Below are 25907 nucleotides of genomic sequence, written 5' to 3'. Positions count from 1 at the left end.
CAAATATAATATGAACTAATTAAATAGGAGTTAGATGGTTCTGAATCTTTTATCTCCTAACTTCAACAATACTGATGACCAAAGACATGATATATCAAAACAAAAAAATTAGTACTCCCGAGTTAGAAAAATAAAGCTCTAAACAATAATATACTATACCCTTGATGTTAAATGCAAGAAATTCAAACTTTGCTTACGGTAATTAATAAGATTCAGCCCCAAATTTATCAGTATTGATCAAACTTATTGAATGTCTTATTGCATCTTTCTCATACTATCTAAATTTGAAAAATATAGCATAAACATATAGATGCAAAGAAAAAAATAGAACATAAAATTATGGTCATGATTGATGGATGGGCACCCAAGATAAACAATAGGAGGGACATCAAAGTATAAAACAAAATGCATAATGTGACGGCCTCAACTCCGGGGTCAGGAGTTGACGTCATCAACAACAACAATAATAAACTTGATATAATCCATTGCCATAGCAAACCGTAAAAATGACCCCTTTTACCAAGATCTTTCCAGGTTTAGGTATGATTTAGATTACAGTTATCACAAAACCAACTTATTACAAACGATTCTGACAATGCTATCCTAATACAGCAACTCAACAGACCATCCTTGGTCTGACACATCTACCTCAGATGAGTCTGGTATGGAAAGAACTGGAACTCTGCCCTGATCGCACGGAAAGGTCTCCTATACATCTACAATACATATGTACAAAGTATTCTATAAGGGTAAGCAATCAATTGCTCAGTAGTACCACTATATGAATAACAAGTAAAATGATTTACAATAAAACAATTATAGGAACAAAATTCACAACTTGTTAGAAAACAAATCAAACATGTATAATTTGGATATTCAAAACTAGCATGCTCTGTAAAAAAATAACATCGATCGTGTGCTGTGTATACCAGAGTCCAATTTTAGCATTCTATTTTCCTTTCCAAAACCACTGTTCCATTACAGGAACCATTAAACCACCTGTCCCGTTACGAGGACCACAAAACCATTTGTTCTGTTATTGGAACCACAATCACAATCAGATATGGATTGGATGTTATCTAGGGACGGCTGATCAGGCCTCCACACAAATTATCTAGGATAGTTGGTCGGGCTATCACACAAAATGTCTAGGAAAGCTGATCGGGCTTTCACACAAATTAACCGGATACGCAGAGATTAACTATGTTGGACTAATCGGTGAAGATAGGGTGCACAACCGAATTAGCCACTTACACAATGTTATCCAATATCTGATTCATTTTATCCAGTTTCTAAAATCACTTTTAGCTATCTCTTGTTAAAACAGTTCTGTCACAGCACACTATTCAAAACTTCCTATCATTTTAATCACATTTTAGAGATAGGTACTTTCAGAAGTTACTTTTCCCCAAAAACATATTTAAATAACATTTTCAAATATAGGGGATACGTAACTTAAAACATTTCTATTCCATAACAAGATTAAAATCTTAGCTATTCACATATACTGAACCATAAAAGAATGGTCAGGGTACTTGTCTTGCAGAGCTTACAACTATCTTTGATTGACCTTGGACTGACTTGGACACTCGGCTTTATCACCTTACTATCAGACTATCCTGGATCCAACTTCAACACTCAGGTCCTTCGCTTGGAACCTTGATGAGCTTGTCGACTGATCGCTAGGCTATCTTTAGTCCGATGTCAACTCCCGGGTCTCCCGACTAGAACCTATAGAGTCGAAATACCCTAATTTAGACATACGATTATGCTTGACATATCGTTGCTAAGAAATCTACCATTCCGATATCACATCCCGACTCGTAATTATACGCATTATTATAACATACGAAATAGTCAGGGTCCACATACTCAAAATTCGGTGCGATAATCATTCAGAGAATATGCATAACCAACGTTTTCAAAAAATAGGGTCGTCAACTATTTACCATAATATACACATATACCACTTACCATGTTCGACTATCATACATATACTATATACTAAATCACATATATAATTATATACTCCGACTTACACATAATAGTTCGACACAACAATTTATGATTAAATAACTCAAGTATATACATTATAACATTCTTGACTCAACATGCACTTAATAACGATGAATTAATCTCAAAACCCGTACACAAGACCTTACTTCATGAGGCATATTACAATTAGTTACAACAAAATTTCGGCATGTATTATTTGGATACATACACTATCCCAAATTACCAACAAAATACCAATTACATCTCAAATCAACCATCACTTCATCTACTTTCATCTCACCCTAATTTATAATCCCAAAACTGAAACAAAATCACAAAACCAAACTAAATGGGGATAAACATCAAATCTGAAATTTTTGGAAATAAAATCTTTGAATCAAAATCACAATTTGGCCATAAAAATTAACTTATAGTCGTAATACATGATCGCACAATCATACAACTAATTATATTTACAAACTAACGAAATCAAAATTTCAAAATGCATAAGATTATTAACTTACAACTTAAGAAATATGTTTATAGTGTTAATTAGGACTCATATCATCATCGTCCACCACCGGTTCACCAGAGTTTATCACCTGTGGTGGCAAAAATCCGTCCATGCACAACTATGGGTGTTCAAACTCGGATTTCCATCGATAAATCAATGGGTATCACAGAATCATCAAGTAAATTATGTTTAAGAACCGAAATCAAGCAAAACTCGAACAAGGGTTTCGAATTCGCACATATACACACACTGAGACACACATGTACACTCACGGTTCGAGCAAGGCCCGATCAGAGCATCAATATACAACAAAGCCCAATCGAAATAAGCAAGAACTAGAGGAAATGGTAAATAAACGAGAGAGAACGAGACGCCGTAAAAGAAAAGGGAAGAAGGCAAAGTCGTCGGGGAAGAAAACAGAACAGGGGGTTAGTTTTGTGTGTATGTCCTTTTTCTTTATTTATTTATTTTATTAAACAAGCAACACGTTGCAACAACCACAAATGAGTAGTTGCCACATTTCTGTGAATTTTTTTAATAATTGACACGTGTCTAGTTTTCCATTTGCAAGCCCGGTTCTGACTCACGTTTCACAATTTATCGAACCAAATGGCACATAAAACAAACTCTAAAATTATCAAAATAATCTTAAAATTTTCTAAAAATCCCGAAACTAATAAAATAAAATTTTCATAATTTTTACAGCATTTTTGAAACGCAACTCGTACTCGCTTTTAACGATTAAACGAAACATCGTGCAGGTGAATTTAATCCAAAAAATCTCCAAAATAATTTTAAAATTCTTGAAATATTACAAACTTAATAAAATATGAATTTCGTAATTTTTGAAACATTTCTGATTTTAATATCAAATTTACAATAAAATACAATCAGAAAATCCTTCAGGGCTACATAATTAGTGAAATATTGATTTCTAAATTTTATAAAATCCTCAAAAATAATTACTGGAATTATAAAATCATTAAAACAATTTTTAGAGGAAATCCAAATATTTATGAAAATAAATCTGCCATAAAACCACTTTTAAATGTAATAACGAGACAATACAGCTCAACAAACAATTATACAAATAATTCTCGTAAGCCACTAACAACACATAACTAATAATAATAAAACACCACAGAGCTAACAGAATCCATACACATATTTTATTCACTTAATTATTTAATAAGTACACACTTAAATAATACAAACATATACGAGTCATTATATCATTCCCTCCTTAAAAAAGATTATGTCCTCAGAATCTGAACTAATTAAACAAATAAGGATATTTGTCAATTATATCTGGCTCTAACTCCCAAGTAGGCTCTTTTACTCGAGGATTTATTCAAGCATACTCACTATTCATATAAACTAATTCCTAAGACCCCACTTTTTAAGATCTAGGTTCTAGATCGGTTCGTACGCCCTGTCTTGATTCAAATCGAGGATATATTCTCTTGACATAAAGACATAAAACGTACTATGAGTATGCTGCAGCTATGGAAACAACACTAACTTATAGGTGACTTTACCCATTTTTCTTAGTATCTTAAACGGTCCAATATATCTAGGACTCAGCTGCCCTTTTGTTCAAATATAATCAACCCTTTTTCAAGGTAACACCTTTAAAAATACTATCGATCCTATTTCTATCCTCCGTATCCTTTCGATACCAGTCCGCGTTCTTTTTCTGTCTATTCTGAGGTGCTTCAACTCTTTTCCAAACCAATACCACCGTGTTCTTGGCGTACTGAATTAACTTAGGTCTTGGCAACTTCTTTTCTCCTATTTATCTCAAATAAGCGGAGTTCTATATTTACATCCTTACAAGGTTTTGTAAGGTAGCATTCCCCTGCTAGCATGATAACTTATATGGTCTGAATCGTTCACTCACTTTGACCCTTCATATACGGATGATAAGTGGTACTTATTTTCAACTTAGTTTCCAAACATTCGAACATTTCTTACTTATTTCCATCAGTTAAGGCTGGAAAGTAATATCATATATTCACTTCGTATCACCTTCAAGTATTTGAACTTCAACTTCTACTCCTTCCAATTCTTTTATTAACTCTTCAGTTATCTTAGTTATATTCAATCCTTTCTTTCTGTAGAAGGCATCTGTTACCACACCGGCTTTGCTTAGGTGGTTTTTCTTCTAATGAAATAATCAAAATCTTTTGTTAATCTTGACCAAAATTCATAGTTGAGAACTTAACGTATAGTTGCTTCCCTTATAATCTTCGTAGGCAAATCCTTGGATGCTCTACATAGACTTCCTTAATCATTAAATAGCTGAGAATGTTATCAATAAATACAATTATGCTTATCCATACATTCCTTATACATATATTCATTAAATCCTTAGAGACGACTGGTACACTTGTTAATCCAAATAACATCACCAAAACTTGCAATGCCCATATCTCATGCTAACCACAGTCTTTGATACGTCCTATGGCTGGATCTTGACTCAACCTTCGAGAACTAATACGCTCTCTAACTTAAATTATATGAGTAATCAATTTTAAATAGGGTTACTTATTTCTATTCATCATCTTGTTAAACTCCAGATAATCCGTACATAATCTCATAATTTCATTCCTCTTATCCCATAGCATTACTGGTGCACCCCACGGGAATATACTTGGTATGATCACCTCCATTTCCAAAACTTCCGCAATTACTTAACTAACTATTTCATTTCCACTAGCCTCTGGAGAGACTCCAGGGCATTCACTTATTATTCAAACTCCTTCCAGCTTCAGTGCTTTATTCCTCTTATCTCTACATATGGTGGATCTACCTTATATCCCTGGCTTATTAACTCATTTTCTCGCATAATTGGAAGAACTTTTTTATCTTGCTTCTGGCCTTAGAAACCTACCTTACTATTGGCTTCCGTACACTTTACAATTCCCGTTTTCTGAAAAATAAATATTTGCCTTATGACAGAACAACCAATCCGTTCCTAAAATCACATCAAATTTTTTTAGCTCGAAGTGTCTCGGATTATTTTAAAAGAATACTCATGGATTCTAATTGACAGTTAAGACAAAAGTGACTCAATGAAAGTCCATCTTGATTGACCACTTTATGGTTAAAGACTCGGTTAAGTCTTCTAATATCAAATTCGTTTTACTCACACATCTCTTTGGTATTAAAGGCTTATACGCTTCTAAACCAAATAAAACTTTAACATGTAGGGAATTGAGAGAAAATGCACCTGCAATTACGTCCAAGTCCTAGGCGTTCGATCTCTTGGTCACTTTGAAGGTTCTGCCTCTAGCTGTGCTGGATGTTGGCCATTGGGATGTAGTATCTTGAGTAGCCATTCCACAACTCTTTGCAATATGCCCAACCTCCCCACAATTGTAACAAGTAACTCCTGGATTTTCTGGATTGCATTCTAACGCATAATGACCCTTATGACCACATTTGAACCATTGAACATTCTTTTTGCACGAACCATTGTGTCTCCTATCACAGGACTTGCAATCCACTGCTGACTTGACTAACTGGGATGGAGTGGAAGCAACTGAAGTAGTACTAGACCTAGCATGAGAGAAACTCTGTCTCTAGAATCTTTTACTCCTGTTTCGGCCAAACCGATTTTGAAACTCCTGACTGGATTCTCCTTCGTCAACCCCATCTATAACACCTTCAGACTTCCTTTTCTTATCACCCTCTTCCTTAACAGCCAACTTCTGGTCACTTTCCATTACTAGGGCGACCTGAACTACGAAAGAGTATATCTTGAGTTGCAATGCCACAACTCCTCTGTGAATTTCAGGCTTCAGCCCTTGTTGAAACCTCCTTGCCTTTTGGGCCTCCGTACTTACATATTTAGGAACTAATCGGGCCAATACTGTAAACTTGGCCTCATACTCCAACACGCTTCTTTCACCTTATTTCAGTTCTAAAAACTCGACTTCCAACTGATTCCTTAGACAATCTGGAAAATACTTCTCCAAGAACAATTCTGTAAATCTCATCCAAGAAACAGGGCCTTCTCCTTCCAACGCACGAGTGGATTCCCACCAATAATTTGCTTCATTCTTAAGAAAGTAACTCGCATAATCCGTTTTAAGATCGTCATTTACCTGAGTGAGGGTAAATGCCTTTTCCACTTCCTTAAGCCAATTTCTGGCAGTAACAGGGTCCACTTTGCATTTAAACTCTGGGGGCTTAACAGACTGGAAGGACTTGAAACTAGTAGTTTGGTTGGGCTCTCTTTGCTGATATTGTTGCTGCTAAATCTGTTGGATTAACTACAACTGTTGTTGCTTCTGCTGGTGCAACAAATCTAGAATTTCATTTATAGCCGGACCCTCGGCAAAACTATTACTATTTTCTTTAGACTGGATAACTTTCTTGGGTGGCATTTTCCTGAAATGTAACAGGGAATTTATTCAAAAACATAACGAGGATGTAAAACAAAAATATCACTGTTCCAATGGTGCACCTGTGTCAGGAAAATGCTTCCCAATCAAAGCACCCATATCTTTATTATCAGGATCCATTTAGAAAAGATATCTAGATTAACAACACTAACAACAATAGCAACGATAAAAGTAGCAGAATCAACAACAGTGCAGAGAAACAAAAATATAAAAATACTAAACACTATAGCATGACTTCTCAATCTAACAACAACTGATCAACCTCCCAGCACCATTAAGAATACAGCATTAACAATTCGATATACCGCGAAACTAGACGGACTATACTAGTCACCAACCAAAAAGGGTAAACTGGTAGGTCATGTCAAACTTTAGGAATCCCGGACTTGGATGACGCACTAGTCTAGGTTTCAATCAACCATCCATCCCAAGGTGATTTTATATCTCTTGCAAATAACCCATCTTCGTCGGAGTTAACTTTTCTAAAGCTACAACCTTCAAAATTGAATCATGAATCCTCTCTACTATTTTCATTTCTGAAGTAGCAACCGGATGTAAAACTTCTATCCCTCCGGATAATCAACTCTTATTTACTTTTAATAGACAGGGCTGTCTAATTATAAAAGCTACTAACGATTCATTGCCTCGGAACTTCAAATGAAATTTTAAAATCAAGGAATCAAGGGTACAATGAGGAAAAATGAAGAAGACATAAATAAGACTGAGAGCAACCATACAGGTACGTAAGATGGCCATTCTTGGTACCGTATAGTATACAACACATAATTCGGTGGCGTCCCACCAGACCCTTTGTCACACAGATAACTAGTCAAATCGTATGCATTATCTGCCCTCAATCAACTAACAGAATCACCGCGGAAGGAAACAATGTTTAAATAAAAAATTCACAAATAGGACGGGGAGAATCTGATTTGTAATGAGATCAACGGAACCCTAAGTTGCTTACTTCACGTTCTTAATTTTCTCACAGGAAAAATAAACAACTTATGGGATAGTACACAATTACTCTGGAAATAAAATACGTCTCAATAAAGAAGTATAAAGGTTCAAGATATAAACCACAGTATTGATCCACATTCACTATGAGAGTTGGCTGTTGTAATAACCCCAAATTTTGGAATTTTTGAAACCCTTATGAATAGTGATTTTGCTGAATAAGAAAACTTCTCATCCCACACTATGTAGGGGTTCTTCTATTGTTATTCTGAGATCTTATTAGTACTTTATATGGGATATAAGTGTATGTAAAGATCGTCAATATCCAAATTCGAACACTTTGATTTTTCCCGAAAATCCACCAGATATCGAAAGAATTGAGTATAAGGTAACAGGATAAAAAGGATTTAAATTCAAGGATTGTAAGAGAGGATCATAAAAGGAATATAATGTATTGAGAAAGATTAAGGGAACCCAAGCAATAAGATCCCGTGTATGATCCCTCAAACGATAAACGAAAATGAAAGTTAAGCGAACCGTATAATAGATCAGCGGTCATTAGCCAAGTAATTAGAAGCTAATCAAAGAGATTAGTGGGGATGATGTCATCAAACCAATGAGAAGAGGACAAAGGTGGGAGGGTGACATCACATGGTGACATAAGCATGACCAAAGCAAGTGTGTTGTTGGTTGATTTAGAACCACACAAAAGTTACCATGGTAAAAGGTAAGAAAACAAAACAAAACAAATCAAAAAAAAACAACCAACCAAGCCAAAACATTTCATTTTCACCAAAAACAAAAAGCTATCTCATTTCTTCATCAAGCTCTCGGGTTTTTTCATTTTCAAAGGAAAGAAAAATCCAAAACCAAGATCCAAGCTTTGTTAAATCATGAGGTAATTATCTAAGTTTCCTTATACATAGATATAGCTATCCCATGAGTTTAAGCTTCTAATTCCTTCACAATCTCTTCCAATAAATCAAGGAAGAAGATGGTGAATAGTAACCTTCAAGAAATAACTTTGCTTTTCTTGATTTTTATGAAAGTTCAAGGTAGCTTAAGCATAGATCAAGGCTTCCATGGGCATTCCAAGGATCTTTCATTGATTAAAAGCTTCAAGGAAGGTATAAATCTAAATTATCTTAGCATTAAGTTGTTTGGTATAAATGATTATGATGATGGAATGATAGATTAAGTGTAGTAGTTGATTTGTCATGTTGAGATCTTAATTGTTAAGTGTTTTTGTTGATTTTGGAAGTTAAGAGTAGCACTAGTTGTTCTTGATGATTCATGGTATGATTTGGGCTTGGTTTAAATGGTTTAAAGTGGTTGATGAGTGATATTGTCATATGGTTGTATTGGGATTGATTGGTGATGGTTTGGTGTTGAATTGGTTTGGTAAAATTTTGGGAAATCGCGTAAACATAGCCGTCGTAATGCCCGATTTACCGTAGACTGTTTTTGTTCTTAACATCAGAACTCTTGAACTCACTGTTAGGTTTTGACCATTGCCATGATTAGATAGCTCATGTTACGAGCTTCGTTTTGATATGTAGTTCGTTTGATTCCGATGTACGGTTTAGGAGAAACGACCGTTTTAAGTAACGACATTTCGCGAACGAATCATTACCCCTCGCCTTACTTTGAAACATAGGTTAAAGACCTAAAAGGACTAATTGGAGTATGAAACAATTATGTAAAGTGTATTAGGCAGTTGGTAAGACACTCGCGAAAGAATCGCCTTAAAACTCGTAATGGTTGATTTATTAAAAATGCTGGAGCCGAGGGTACTCGAGCGACTTAAGAGAATCAGTAAGCGCAAAGCGAGCGTTAGAGTCTAAATTGGTTAAAGTATAGATTGATAAGTGACTTGGGTTTAATTCCAACTTATATGTTGTTTATAGGTTACCAGACTCGTCCCAAGCCATTTGTAACCCCCAGTCGCTCAGGCAAGTTTTCTACCCGTTATACTGTTGTTATGATGTATACATATGTATATGCATTATCTTGTGATAGATGCATGATGGTTAAATTAGCAAATTCTTACGATATATTGTAGCATGTGATATGTTATATATGCATGCCTGTTTCGTAATCTTGATACATATATCTGTTGATTCAGTTGATAATACCTATGCTAGAGATAAGCGGCAATTTGCATATACCCTTAGTATAGGGGACCCAAAGGTATACATTTTTCTAAAATCGGGAGTCGATGCTTCCGAGTATAATATATATATATATATATGAATAGTTTTTAAAACTATTATTCGAATAAGGTTTATTCGATAACTTTATTTTATTAATGAAGATTATTTTGAATATTCATTCGAGGGCTTATGACTCCGTTTATTTTATTAATGAATATTATCTTGAATATTCATTCGAGGCCTTATGACTCCGACTAATTACTAATTATTATTCTTTATTTTATTAAGGAATAATGTATCGATAATCAAACTCACTTTTGATTATTCAAATAAAGATAGTACTTTCGTATAAGTATATCTTCGGTTATTTAATATTCATTTCAAGCATAAGTCTTAAAAATTCTACTTCAATTATTTTTATAAAGATTATTCGTTATGAGAATATTATTTAAATAATAATATTTGGATATTTTCTAATAAATTGGGACTGATTTATTTCATTAAATCAGCACTACTCCAAACATTCTTAAAAATGTTTGCGAGCCTTCAAAATGATTTCAAAAGTTAGAGCGGACCCCAAAACTCATTTATTTTTATATATTTAAGATCTTCCTTTCAAAGGAGATTTAAATATTCGCTCAAAACCTGAGGGATCCGGCTCTGTGGTGTGTTTTATATTCGCAACCAGGTTGCTATTTTGATAAAAGAGTTTTTGATTACTTACCCAATACTCGGGAAGTAAAATTCTTGGAACAAGTTAATCCATTAACAGGCATCGCCTGGGAAATATTGGTGAGTCTTCCTTTCCAACTAGATACGACTTCTTGGTGGAGCCGTATCAACAAGTTTCTACTTGGGGAAAGTGGGGACGAGCTTTACGTTTCAGAGTCATGGATTTCATCTGAACTAGGAGTGGCGTAAGTGGTCGAGTGGCGCCGGCGCAGCCTTATTATATTGGCCCAAACGGCCTGGAAATTCCACTAAGACGGTACATTCCTTAGGAGTCCAGTGTTCGGTTGACAAGTAAATCCGACAGGTTCTCCTCTACATGTAGAAAATGGTGGGGTTGCACTACTACGACTGATCATCGTAAGTGGTCTTCCTGGCGCGGCAAACTCCCGTAATGAGTTCATCACCCAATTGGATATTTCTGCAACACTACCCAGAGCACTTTGATAGGAAGGCTACGGTTGGGCGATTGTGGAGTGTTGGCAGGGAACAGTTTTCAAAATGATGTTTGCATCAAATGAAGTATCTCGTAACTTCATTTTATTTTGATGATATTTTAAAGATTGATTCTATACAAGTTTTGTTTTGTAGCTTAATCTATGGGATGAACTATTTATACATTGAACGGTGGTAGTTCAAGTAGTATTCGGAAAAGATATAAGTATATTGGAGTATCTTGTAACTTCATCTTTTAAACTTATATCTAGTTAATGATTGTCTTATGAATGACAAAGGTTTCAGGAAAATGTTGAGACAAGGTCAGATATATTAGATCACCTTGCAACGATATTTTTATACAGTTATAAACTGGAACTCTGTGTATATTATGCATGGAAGAGGACTTCCAAGATTTTGAAAAGTATATATATATATATATATATACTGAATATTTTGCGACTTGGTCAGGTTAAGATATCAGCTTGGTTCATTTCCTCTTGACCAAGTCTTTCATGAGTACTATGAGAATGCTCATATATTGTTAATCATTATACATATTATTTTGGTGGGCTTGTTGTTCACCCTTGCTTTCTTCTTTCATCACACAACAACAGATAGAAAAGATGAACAGGACCAAGCTCCCGATTCGCAAGCGGTTAGGAAACGTTCCGCAGTTTCCTGTAGGCGTTGATGTCGTTATAGCCGAGGTAGGATCTACCAATAGGCTAGGCTTTCAACTTATGATGTACCAGATTTATGTATATTTATGAATTGTAATAATGGCAAAGAAATGTAAATTTATTTAGAAACCCTTTTAAGGTGTAATGGCTTATAATTGTGGAATAAAATGACTTGTGTTATTTTTTGGGTATTCATCTCTGAGACTATAACTTGCGGTGTGTGTGTGTATATTGTGGGGTCACAGTATGCAGTAATTGGTTGATTGTTAAGATTAAGTGTTGTTAAGGGATATGGAACTCGTGACAACCCGAATCCCCGACCCCAGATTTGGGGGTGTTACAGAAATGGTATCAGAGCTAAGGGTTATAAACCTCAGAGATGATGTGACGTTAAGATAATAAGTTCACTCAGATAATAAGAACTCTTGCCAAGTTCATGGTCGGACTACTTAACGTAGTACTGACAGTTAAAACCCTTACGGGAACCCTTATAAATATTATGATAGTAACATAGTTCGTTCTCGTATAGGGAAGCGGGGCACCGAACCCTGAGGTTCAGGAGCATCAGCATGAGGATGTATTATTACATGTTGGAGATCAAATTGTGAATCCGATAGAGTACCCTAACGAGGGACCATATGAGATTCATATTGAGAATGTTACGGTTGAGGATGTTATCCCAGAAGGGATTGTTGCTGAGGAGGATCTCGGGGAGGATCCTGGCGAGAATGAAGAGAGGACCGCTGAGGAATTGATGACCGTAGTCAGGGCGACTACCAGAGCAAGAATGGCCGCGAGGGTGGCACTAGAGGATAAAGAGTTACCAAGGGCACAAAGGTTAATGAGGGCAGGAGGAGTGGGGCCTTCCACGGTACCAATTACACCAGTATCAGACCCTCTTCCAGAGGTTCCTGAAGACATCCATGAGGTTCCACCAATTCCTATTCCCTCCCCTGTATAGAGCCCAGCACCTACAGAGGAAATGCCACCTTTATCTCCTGCACCATTGTCACCTGATACCGTGCTAGGTTATCCATTTGGATCTCCTGGGTCTGCACCACCTGCACCCCATGGACTGCTAGATGCTACCACTCAGGCTTCTCTTATCGCCAATTATTATATGACTTTGGGTGGCCTGTCTGAGGCCCGTAATGTTAGGAGTGATCTGTTGGATCGACTTACTGCACCGGGGATTGAGGGTGGGGTACTTCCGGCAGGATTAGCTCATAGCATGGAAAGGATTGAGGCTACCACCCGTGTTACAGCTAGAGGCCATCTTGAGGGTCAGATTGATCCAGCTCTACTTGCAACTATCCTAGATCTCATCACCGCTTTAATGGAGCAGGTTAGGGATGTCGTGTGTACCCGCATTTCTTGATCCATAATAGTGTGCAGAGTCTGAGCAATCTGACAAGAATTTCATGTAGCACCTCTTTTGGAGGATTAGCTTAAATTATGAATGATTAGTTTTAATGACTAGATGATTATCTATGGTAGTACTTTTGGGATAGAAGCGATCAGATCAAATGATGTAATTCTCTTTATTAGTATATTCCTTTTCTTAATATTAAGAAGTGAGGAATCCTCTTTTCGACTCTGTTCAGTTGTTGTACCCTCGAACAAATGGTTATGTATATATTCGTTAATTTCAGTTCGGATCAGTCTGTTTGTGATAAGTTTATATTGTTAATTGCACTATTAACACTTAAGAGAGTGTCATGAAGTTTATAGAACTTGAGAATTCATAATTTGCAATCATGCAAGGACGGAACGAAGGAAAGACTTAAGCAAAGTAAATAAGACAAATATCCAGAGATTCTCAAACAAAAAAATTCCAAGCATTATGCCCCCATGAGGAATAAGATAAGGGGCAAACCTTGAATGTGATAATCAGGAAAGTCGTAATTAAGCTATAAGGAACCCAGAATATAATGAAGTGGAAAATGAGGATTTTAAATTAAAAGATGACCCCAATTATGGGGAGTAGGAAGAAATATTTAGACTGAGAAAACAGAAGTCGAGCAAGATAGGAAGAACCAGGATGGTACTCCTATTGGGCAATCCATGGACCTGCCTAAAACAAAACTTATACTTTTACCCCTAACCACCACCTTGAGGAAACAATGTGGTGTGAAATTCTTTCAGGACCTTTAAGTCGCTAAGCCCTTAGAGTTCCAAGGAACAAGCTGACCCAGTCGAGGCAAGAGCCTGGCTAAAGGAAATATAGGAATCATTTGAGATTCTAAATGATGGACGAATCACAAAAAACTATTTTTTGTCACTTACCCTCCTAAGAGAGAGGCCACCCGCTGGTGAAAGGCCAAGGAAGGCACGGAGCAAGAGATTATAATAAACTGATTAAAGTTCAGTGAAATTTTTTTCGAGAGAGTAAATCCCAAGGTTATGGAGATAGTGTAAAAGCTTTAAGAGCCAGAACAAAGGCGGACGGATATGATGAGTTATGAGTCTAAGATTGTAAAAGTTGTCAAGATTCGTCTGGAGGACAAGAATCCCAGAACGACGTGATGTTTGAAGTCAATGATTAGTGGGTTCGTGAAATGCTTGTAATGGAAACGAAAATAAAAGACTGAAAAGGGCAGGAGTATAAAGGGATATAAAGGAAATAGAGTTGAGAAGTGATAAGGGAGTTAGGTATGGGAAACCCTAAGAAACCCTTGCAATAAATATAGAGAAGTGTGTCATCATCAGCGCGATGGTGACTGATCATGAGATAAATTCAAGGTTTGAAGGGATAAGCGATACGTATAGTTAATTCCCTTGAAGTTGACAGTATTCGATGAAAATTTGAGATAGATCGATTGATTAATAAGGAAACACGGATGGACTAAGGAGACAAGAAAGTAAGAAATTAGAAAATTGGATGAAGGAAGTGACCTTCAAGAATGTGAAGTGTAAGTAACACATGTGAAATGATACCCAGAAAGGGAGACGCCAGGTATGAAAGATATCCCAATATTGAGATGACTATTGAGATAAATAAAAGAGGTAAATGAGTAGTTAGAACTAAAAGGTTCACGTTGAACACGACCAATATCTTCTAGAACATCCCTGTTATCATTACTGAATCAGGCAAGAAAAGTAGATAACCGTTGTTATCTTTTGGAGGCCATATTGATTGACCTCATTTTGAATACGGATGTTATTGTGAAATTTGGCAAATACTATCGAGGTGGGAAGGATTGAATAAGGCACCCTTATCAGGGATATATGACTTGATTTATCCATGAAAGGATGCATGTACCTTTTTAAAGGTGGAATTAAAGATAGAACATCGGTAACTTAAAATGAATCCTAGGGGAATGCATAAAGGTTGGCATTTCACCCTTAATAGGGATAGTATGAGTTTTGACAGTATGGATTGGAAAAGATTAAGGTAATAACAACCTTTAAGTATCAGTGGAGAAATTTTTCAGAAACATATAGACAATGGTTCTAGTATTAGTATAGGGTATTTTGATATGCCCTGTATCTAGGGAATACAGGAGGAACGATTCAGGGATAACCTTAGAGGTTTTACAAGGAGAAAGGTAATATTCAAAATTCTCAAGAATAGAAATGTTGATAAAGGAAATATGACGTAATTATAATGATGCCAAGTGGGGCACGTGTTAAACCACGAGAAAGTATGGATCGAACCAGTAAAGGTCGAAATTGTTCAGGGCAATTAGGGCCTAAGATAAAAGATGTTCTAAGTATGATTGAGAGTCAGTCGTGACAGTGATTAACCTCTAAAGACTGAGGCAATAACTTATGGAAAAAAATGGTGATATTTTTTTACTCATCAGATTTTAAGGAAAACATCTTCACATAAACAGTGATTGAAATGAGGTAGAAAATTTATCTGGAGGTGGTTAAAACGACATTAATTGTAAGGAAATTTTACTATCAGGAAAGGCCAAAGAGGTGGCCGACACTTTAAGTGTAAGAGAGCAATTATAGGTGCTCGTGCCAGAGGAATACAGTGATAATGGTTGAAGCCGTAAAGGTTGTATTATGGGTTGGAAGATTGACATTCCTTCTGATGATTGTGCAATACCCAACTGTAATAGTAGTTTGGTAAAGGTTTAATTCATATAATCGCCATGAGTGGGCTATCTATCTTAGAAGGTACTATCTTGAGATAAGCCAGGACCATGTTACGAAATGACTAAATGAACCTTTGAGATGCATGTCTCCCAATAAAGACATACGATTAAGAATGGTATTAACCTGCTATCGTTGCTTTCATTGAAACTCTTCTGCAATTTTATCTGCTTCATGTCATATCTACGTCAAGTTCAGGAGTGTTCTTTATGAATCATGAACGGTGATCATGTTACATCCTTAGAAGAATTCGATACGAGATGCATGGACTCCGTATAGTTAGTTATTAAAACTTTATGGAAAATGAATGATTACAGTAGGTCAACGGTGGACCCTAGTAGTGCAGCAATGATTCTGCGAGCAATGAGTCGATTACAACCATGAGAGTTGTATTGGAATGGATGTTGAGATTGAGTACCACTAATCGGGTCGTGGTGGTGTATAAGTTATCATTGATAGACTAATTAAGTAGATTATCTACCTATTGAATACTTATTCCTTCTTATCAATAGAGAGTCATATTACTATACGAGGAAGGTTGCAGTGCAAGCATAAAATTCTAGTAACGATGATGTATAAAATGAGATTCCAGATTCGATTTTCGATGTCGAGGGAGTTTCAAAGGTGATTGGGTATAAGCTCGAGGAAGAGCATGGGTCCATAGAATGATGGACGGAATAGCAAAAATATTTAGGCATGTAAAATACGATGTTGTAATACTTGATGTTGATATATATATATACGTATATGTTTTGTTCTCCTATGACAAACCTCTATAGTTCAGAGGTAGATTCCAAGCCAGATATTTTGTGGCAGTATATTATATATATATACAATTCTCTTCAATTCGTTCTTTTCTCTCCTTTTCATTTCATATAAGCTGAGAAGAACAACCCTTTTAGAAGGGGAGGTATTGCCGAATGACTATCTATCTGTGTGATAGAAGCCTAGTAGGATACCACATGTTGTTTAATTGCTTGTCAAGTACTAAAGGCTGGCCACCTTCTGTACTAACTATGCAATAGAACAAGTGTTCATGATCATAGTGATCTCTCAACAAATTCCTTTACTTCTATATGATTGATCAAACTTTGGAAAATAGAAACAGCTAAAAAAGGAGTAGTAAAGTTATGGTGGTATTCGGAATGGAAACACATTCATGATACTAAGGTTGACGTAGTTATTAAAAGGTTATAAGACGCTAACGAGCAAGAATATAACCAGTATATTATTAGGAACGGAAGGTAGTAGCGATTACGAACAGGAAAAGAATTGGTATGGAGAAGCAAAAGCTCAAATGCTAAAAGCTATAATGAGAATCTGTGCAATAGACTTGAAAGAATTTGGAATGATCACTTAACGCGGGTTGAGTTTTCTCACAATAATAGATCGTATGTCAGGTATCGAGATGTCGTCTTATGAGATCTTTGAGGGAAGACAATTTCGATCCCCCTTATGTTAGGATGAAGTTGTAGAGCGCAAGATGCTCAGACCAGCAATGGTCCAAAGGACCAAGGATATAATAGATTTAATCAGAGGACGGCTGGTAGTAGCCCAAGATGGGAACACGAAGTATGCTGATTTGACTCGAAAGGACAAAGAGTATGAAATAGGGGACCTAGTGTTGTTATCGGTATTCCCTTGGAAAGGATTGATGAGGTTCGGAAAGAAATGAAAGCTAAGTCCACAAATTGTTGGACCCTTGGATATATTAAGACGTATTGGGGAGTTAGCATATGAGCTAGCCCTACCCCCGAACATGTAGCAAGTCATAACGTGTTTCACGTATCAATGTTAAGGAAGTGTAATTCAGATGCCAGATAAATAGGAGCATATGAGCGCCTAGACATGCAACCAGACGTAACCTATATGGAGCAACCAGGAAGGGTTATAGATTGAAAAAGGAACAAGTGCTTAGGAGAAGGGTTATCAAACTATTCAGATTTTGACGGAAGAACCACAATGTGGGAAAATTTACTCGAGAGTTAGAAAGTGCAATGTTAAGAGAGTATCCCTATTCATTTTCTATCTGATTCCGGGACGGAATCCTTTTAAGGAGGGGAGACTGTAATAACCCCAAATTTTGGAATTTTTGAAACCCTTATGAATAGTGATTTTGCTGAATAAGAAAACTTCTCATGCCACACTATGTAGGGGTTCTTCTATTGTTATTCTGAGATCTTATTAGTACTTTATATGGGATATAAGTGTATGCAAAGATCGTCAGAATCCAAATTCGAACACTTTGATTTTTCCCGAAAATCCACCAGATATCGAAAGAATTGAGTATAAGGTAACAGGATAAAAAGGATTTAAATTCAAGGATTGTAAGAGAGGATCATAAAAGGAATATAATGTATTGAGAAAGGTTAAGGGAACCCAAGTAATAAGATCCCGGGTATGATCCCTCAAACGATAAACGAAAACGAAAGTTAAGTGAACCGTATAACAGATCAGCGGTCATTAGCCAAGTAATTAGAAGCTAATCAAAGAGATTAGTGGGGATGATGTCATCAAACCAATGAGAAGAGGACAAAGGTGGGAGGGTGACATCACATGGTGACATAAGCATGACCAAAGCAAGTGTGTTGTTGGTTGATTTAGAACCACACAAAAGTTACCATGGTAAAAGGTAAGAAAACAAAACAAAACAAATCAAAAAAAAACAACCAACCAAGCCAAAACATTTCATTTTCACCAAAAACAAAAAGCTATCTCATTTCTTCATCAAGCTCTCGGGTTTTTTCATTTTTAAAGGAAAGAAAAATCCAAAACCAAGATCCAAGCTTTGTTAAATCACGAGGTAATTATCTAAGGTTCCTTATACATAGATATAGCTATCCTATGAGTTTAAGCTTCTAATTCCTTCACAATCTCTTCCAATAAATCAAGGAAGAAGATGGTTAATAGTAACTTTCAAGAAATAACTTTGGTTTTCTTGATTTTTATGAAAGTTCAAGGTAGCTTAAGCATATATCAAGGCTTCCATAGGCATTCCAAGGATCTTTCATTGATTAAAAGCTTCAAGGAAGGTATAACTCTAAATTATCTTAGCATTAAGTTGTTTGGTATAAATGATTATGATGATGGAATGATAGATTAAGTGTAGTAGTTGCTTTGTCATGTTGAGATCTTAGTTATTAAGTGTTTTTGTTGATTTTGGAAGTTAAGAGTAGCACTAGTTGTTCTTGATGATTCATGGTATGATTTGGGCTTGGTTTAAATGGTTTAAAGTGGTTTATAAGTGATATTGTCATATGGTTGTATTGGGATTGATTGGTGATGGTTTGGTGTTGAATTGGTTTGGTAAAATTTTGGGAAATCACGTAAACATAGCCGTCGTAATGCCCGATTTACCGTAGACTGTTTTTGTTCTTAACATCAGAACCCTTGAACTCACTGTTAGGTTTTACCATTGCCATGATTAGATAGTTCATGTTACGAGCTTCGTTTTGATATGTAGTTCGTTTGATTCCGATGTACGGTTTAGGAGAAACGACCGTTTTAAGTAACGACATTTCACGAACGAATCATTACCCCTCGCCTTACTTTGAAACATATGTTAAAGACCTAAAAGGACTGATTGGATTATGAAACAATTATGTAAAGTGTATTAGGTAGTTGGTAAGACACTCGCGAAGGAATCGCCTTAAAACACGTAATGGTTGATTTATTAAAAATGGTGGAGCCGAGGGTACTCGAGCGACTTAAGAGAATCAGTAAGCGCAAAGCGAGCGTTAGAGTCTAAATTGGTTAAAGTATAGATTGATAAGTGACTTGGGTTTAATTCTAACTTATATGTTGTTTATAGGTTACCAGACTCGTCCCAAGCCATTTGTAACCCCCAGTCGCTCAGGCAAGTATTCTACCCGTTATACAATTGTTGTGATGTATACATATGTATATGCATTATCTTGTGATAGATGCATGATGGTTAAATTAGCAAATTCTTGCGATATATTGTAGCATGTGATATGTTATATATGCATGCCCGTTTCGTAATATTGATACATATATCTGTTGATTCAGTTGATAATACCTATGCTAGAGATAAGCAGCAATTTGCATATACCCTTAGTATAGGGGACCCAAAGGTATACATTTTTCTAAAACCGGGAGTCGATGCTCCCGAGTATAATATATATATATATTTATATATATATGAATAGTTTTTAAAACTATTATTCGAATAATGTTTATTCGATAACTTTATTTTATTAATGAAGATTATTTTGAATATTCATTCGAGGGCTTATGACTCCGTTTATTTTATTAATGAATATTATCTTGAATATTCATTCGAGGCCTTATGACTCCGACTAATTACTAATTATTTTTCTTTATTTTATTAAGGAATAATGTATCGATAATCAAACTCGCTTTTGATTATTCAAATAAAGATAGTACTTTCGTATAAGTATATATTTGGTTATTTAATATTCATTTCAAGCATAAGTCTTAAAACTTCTACTTCAATTATTTTTATAAAGATTATTCGTTATGAGAATATTATTTAAATAATAATATTCGGATATTTTCTAATAAATTGGGACTGATTTATTTCATTAAATCAGCACTACTCCAAACATTCTTAAAAATGTTTGCGAGCCTTCAAAATGATTTCAAAAGTTAGAGCGGACCCCAAAACTTATTTTTTTTTTATATTTAAGATCTTCCTTTCAAAGGGGATTTAAATATTCGCTCAAAACCTGAGGGATCCGGCTCTGTGGTGTGTTTTATATTCGCAACCAAGTTGTTATTTTGATAAAAGAGTTTTTGATTACTTACCCAATACTCGGGAAGTAAAATTCTTGGAACAAGTTAATCCATTAACAGGCATCGCCTGAGAAATATCGGTGAGTTTTCCTTTCCAACTAGATACGACTTCTTGGTGGAGCCGTATCAACAAGTTTCTACTTGGGGAAAGTGGGGACGAGTTTTACGTTTCAGAGTCATGGATTTCATCTGAACTAGGAGTGGCGTAAGTGGTCGAGTGGCGCCGGCACAACCTTATTATATTGGCCGAAATGGCCTGGAAGTTCCGCTAAGATGGTACATTCCTTAGGAGTCCAGTGTTCGGTTGAGAAGTAAATCCGACAGGTTCTCCTCTACATGTAGAAAATGGTGGGGTTGCACTACTACGACTGATCATCATAAGTGGTCTTCCTGGCGCGACAAACTCCCGTAATGAGTTCATCACCCAATTGGATATTTCTGCAACACTACCCAGAGCACTTCGATAGGAAGGCTACGGTTGGGCGATTATGGAGTGTTGGCAGGGAACAGTTTTCAAAATGATGTTTACATCAAATGAAGTATCTCGTAACTTCATTTTATTTTGATGATATTTTAAAGATTGATTCTATACAAGTTTTGTCTTGTAGCTTAATCTATGGGATGAACTATTTATACATTGAACGGTGGTAGTTCAAGTAGTATTCGGAAAATATATAAGTATATTGGAGTATCTTGTAACTTCATCTTTTAAACTTATATCTAGTTAATGATTGTCTTATGAATACAAAGGTTTCAGGAAAACGTTGAGACAAGGTCAGATATATTATATCACCTTGCAATGATATTTTTATACAGTTATAAACTGGAACTCTGTGTATATTATGCATGGAAGAGGACTTCCAAGATTTTGAAAAGTATATATGTATATATACTGAATATTTTGCGACTTGGTCGCGTTAAGATATCAGCTTGGTTCATTTCCTCTTGACCAAGACTTTCATGAGTACTATGAGAATGCTCATATATTGTTAATCAATATACATATTATTTTGGTGGGCTTGTTGCTCACCCTTGCTTTCTTCTTTCATCACATAACAACAGATAGAAAATATGAACAGGACCAAGCTCCCGATTCGCAAGCGGTTAGGAAACGTTCCGCAATTTCCTGTAGGCGTTGATGTCGTTATAGCCGAGGTAGGATCTACCAATAGGCTAGGCTTTCAACTTCTGATGTACCAGATTTATGTATATTTATGAATTGTAATAATGGCAAAGAAATGTAAATTTATTTAGAAACCCTTTTAAGGTGTAATGGCTTATAATTGTGGAATAAAATGACTTGTGTTATTTTTTGGGTATTCATCTCTGAGACTATAACTTGCGGTGTGTGTTTGTGTATATTGTGGGGTCACAGTATGCAGTAATTGGTTGATTGTTAAGATTAAGTGTTGTTAAGGGATATGGAACTCGTGACAACCCGAATCCCCGACCCCGGATTTGGGGGTGTTACAGCTGGCATAGCAGCCGCTGACTATTATCATTCCATCTGAACTCACTGAGGTCGCACACTTGGTCCAACAACATCACTTGGCATAGAAAATGCAATAACTAGGGATAATATGGATGTTTCTTCCGCTGACACATTAAGGATCCTCTCAGAAACTGAATTCTCGTAACCAGACTCATTTTCTCGAGAGGGAACTAGAAATCTCTATCGGACATTACCAATATTACATATACGAAGGAGACATACTCTAAGCTAGGGCAGTTCTAGCCAATCCTAAATAGACGTCATGATTACGCCTCCGAAACCCTTGACTGAACTCATAGACTCGCTCCTCTAATTGAGTTGCTGAATCATATTTGTATATAAACCTTCACGCACTCTTTTGACTTTACTCCTAACCTAAATCAGGGACTCAAACCTGTAGCTCTGATACCAACTGTGACGGCCTCAACCCCGGGGTCAGGAGTTGACGTCATCAACAACAACAACAATAATAAACATGATATAATCCATTATCATAGCAAACCGTTAACATGGCCCCTTTTACCAAGATCTTTCCAGGTTTAGGTATGATTTAGGTTACAATTATCACAAAACCAACTTATTACAAACAATTCTGACAATGTTATCCTAATACAGCAACTCAACAGACCATCATTGGTGTGACACAGCTACCTCAGAGGAGTCTGGTACGAAAAGAACTGGAACTCTGCCTTGATCGCACGGAAAGGTCTCATATACATCTGCAATATATATGTACAAAGTATTCTGCAAGGGTGAGCAATTAATTGCTCAGTAGTACCACTATATGAATAAAAAGTAAAACGATTTATAATAAAATAGTTATAGGAACAGAATTCACAACTTGCTAGAAAATAAATAAAACATGTATAAACTGGATATTCAAAACTAGCATGCTCTGTAAAAAAATAACATCGGTCGTGTGCTGTGTATAAATATCAGAGTCCAATTTTAGCATGCTATTTTCCATTCCTAAACCACTGTTCCATTACAGGAACCATTAAACCACCTGTCCCGTTATGAGGACCACAAAACCATTTGTTCCATTACTGGAACCACAATCACAATCAGATATGTATTGAATGTTATCTAGGGACGGCTGATCAGGCCTCCACATAAATTATCTAGGATAGTTGGTCGGGCTATCACACAAAATGTCCAGGAAAGCTAATCGGGCTTTCACACAAATTAACTGGATCCGCAGAGACTAGCTAGGTCTCTGATTAACTATGCTGGACTAATCGGTGACGATAGGGTGCGCAACCGAATTAGCTACTTACGCAACGTTATCCAATATCTGATTTGTTTTATCCGGTTTCCAAAATCACATTTACCTATCTCTTGTTAAAACAGTTCTGTCACAACACACTATTCAAAACTTCTTTTCATTTTAATCATATTTTAAAGATAGGTACTTTCAGAAGTTACTTTTTCCCAAAAACATAATTAAACAACATTTTCAAATATAGGGGATACGTAACTTGAAACGTTTATGTGCCATTACGAGATTAAAACCTTAGCTATTCACATATACTGTACCATAAAAGAATGGTCAGGGTACTTGCCTTGCAGAGCTTACAACTATCTCTGATTGACCTTGGACTGACTTGGACGCTCGGCTTTATCGTCTTACTATCAGACTATCCTGGATCCGACTTCAACACTCAGGTCCTTCGCTTGGAACCTTGATGAGCTTGTCGACTGATCACTAGGCTATCTTTAGTCCGATGTCAACTCCCGGGTCTCCCGACTAGAACCTACAGAGTCGAAATACCCTAATTTAGACATTCAATTATGCTTGACATATCGTTGCCAAGAAATCTACCATTCTGATATCACATCCCGACTCGTAATTGTACGTATTATTATAACATACGAAATAGTCAGGGTCCACATACTCAAAATTCGGTGCGAGAATCATTCAGAGAATACGCATAACCAACATTTTCAAAAAATAGGGTTGTCAACTATTTATCATAATATACACATATACCACTTACCATGTTCGACTATCATACATATACTATATACTAAATCACATATATAATTATATACTCCGACTTACACATAATAGTTCGACACAACAATTTATGATTAAATAACTCAAGTATATACATTATAACATTCTTGACTCAACATGCACTTAATAACGATGAATTAATCTCAAAATTCGTACACAAGACCTTACTTCATGAGGCATATAATAATTAGTGACATCAAAATTTCGGCATGTATTATTCGGATACATACACTATCCCAAATTACCAACAAAATACCAATTACATCTCAAATCAACCATCACTTCATCTACTTTCATCTCACCCTAATTTATAATCCCAAAACCGAAACAAAATTACAAAACCAAACTAAATAGGGACAATCATCAAATCTGAAATTTTTGGAAATAAAACCTTTGAATCAAAATCACAATTTGGCCATAAAAATTAACTTATAGTCCTAATACATGATCGCAGAATCATACAACTAATTATGTTTACAAACTAATGAAATCAAAATTTCAAAATGCATAAGATTATCAACTTGCAACTCAAGAAATGTGTTTATGGTGTTAATTAGGACTCATATCATCATCTTCCACCACCGGTTCACCGGAGTTCATCACCGGTGGCGGAAAAAATCCAGCGATACCCAACTATGGGTGTTTGAACTCGGATTTCCACCGATAATCATTTGAAATCAGTGGATATCACATAATTATCAAGTAAATTATATTTAAGAACTGAAATCAAGCAAAACTCGAACAACGGTTTCGAATTCACACATATACACACACTGAGATATACATGTACACTCACGGTTCGAGCAAGGCCCGATCAGAGCATTAATATACAGTAAAGCCCAATCGAAATAAGCAAGAACCAGAGGAAATGGTGAATAAACGAGAGAGAATGAGCCACCGTAAAAGAAAAGGGAAGAAGGCAAAGTCGCCGGGGAAGAAAACAGAACAGGGGGTGGTTTTGTGCGTGTGTCCTTTTTCTTTCTTTCTTTATTTTTTTATTAAACAAGCAACACGTTGCAACAGCCACAAATGAGTAGGTGCCACATTTCTGTGAATTTTTTAATAATTGACATGTGTCTGGTTTTCCATTTGCAAGCCCGGTTCTGACTCGTGTTTCGTAATTTATCGAACCAAGTGTCACATAAAACAAACTCGGAAATTATCAAAATAATCTTAAAATTTTCTAAAAATCCTGAAACTAATAAAATAATTTTTTCATAATTTTTACAGTATTTTTGAAATGCAACTCGTACCCGCTTTAACGATTAAACGAAACATCGTGCAGGTGAATTTAATCCCAAAAATCTCCAAAATAATTTTAAAATTCTCGAAATATTCCAAACTTAACAAAATATGAATTTCGTATTTTTGAAATATTTCTGATTTTAATATCGAATTTACAATAAAATACAATCGGAAAATCCTCCAGGTTTAAATAATTAGTGAAATATTGATTTCTAAACTTTATAAAATCCTAAAAATAATTATTGAAATAATGAAATTATTAAAATAATTTTTAGAGGCAATCCAAATATTTATGAAAATAAATCTGCCATAAAACCACTTTTAAATGTAATAACGAGACAATACAGCTCAACAAACAATTATACAAATAATTCTCGTAAGCCATTAACCACACATAA

The 25907-nt window shown here is 35.8% G+C and overlaps 1 long non-coding RNA gene across 1 annotated transcript; it reads right to left on the bottom strand.

Moving 5' to 3' along the window:
• Positions 1-580: 580 nt before the first annotated feature.
• LOC141686665 (uncharacterized) lies at positions 581-25254 on the bottom strand. The gene is made up of 3 exons (XR_012560769.1): positions 25049-25254; positions 23810-24001; positions 581-716 (listed from the first exon to the last, which is right to left on the bottom strand). It is a non-coding gene; the product is annotated as an uncharacterized LOC141686665 (long non-coding RNA).
• Positions 25255-25907: the final 653 nt, after the last annotated feature.

This window comes from Apium graveolens, chromosome 9 (genome assembly GCF_009905375.1).
Source record: "Apium graveolens cultivar Ventura chromosome 9, ASM990537v1, whole genome shotgun sequence".
NCBI lineage: Eukaryota > Viridiplantae > Streptophyta > Magnoliopsida > Apiales > Apiaceae > Apium > Apium graveolens.
The sequence above is the reverse complement of the archived record's forward strand: the minus strand, read 5'-3'. Positions and strand labels throughout refer to the sequence as shown.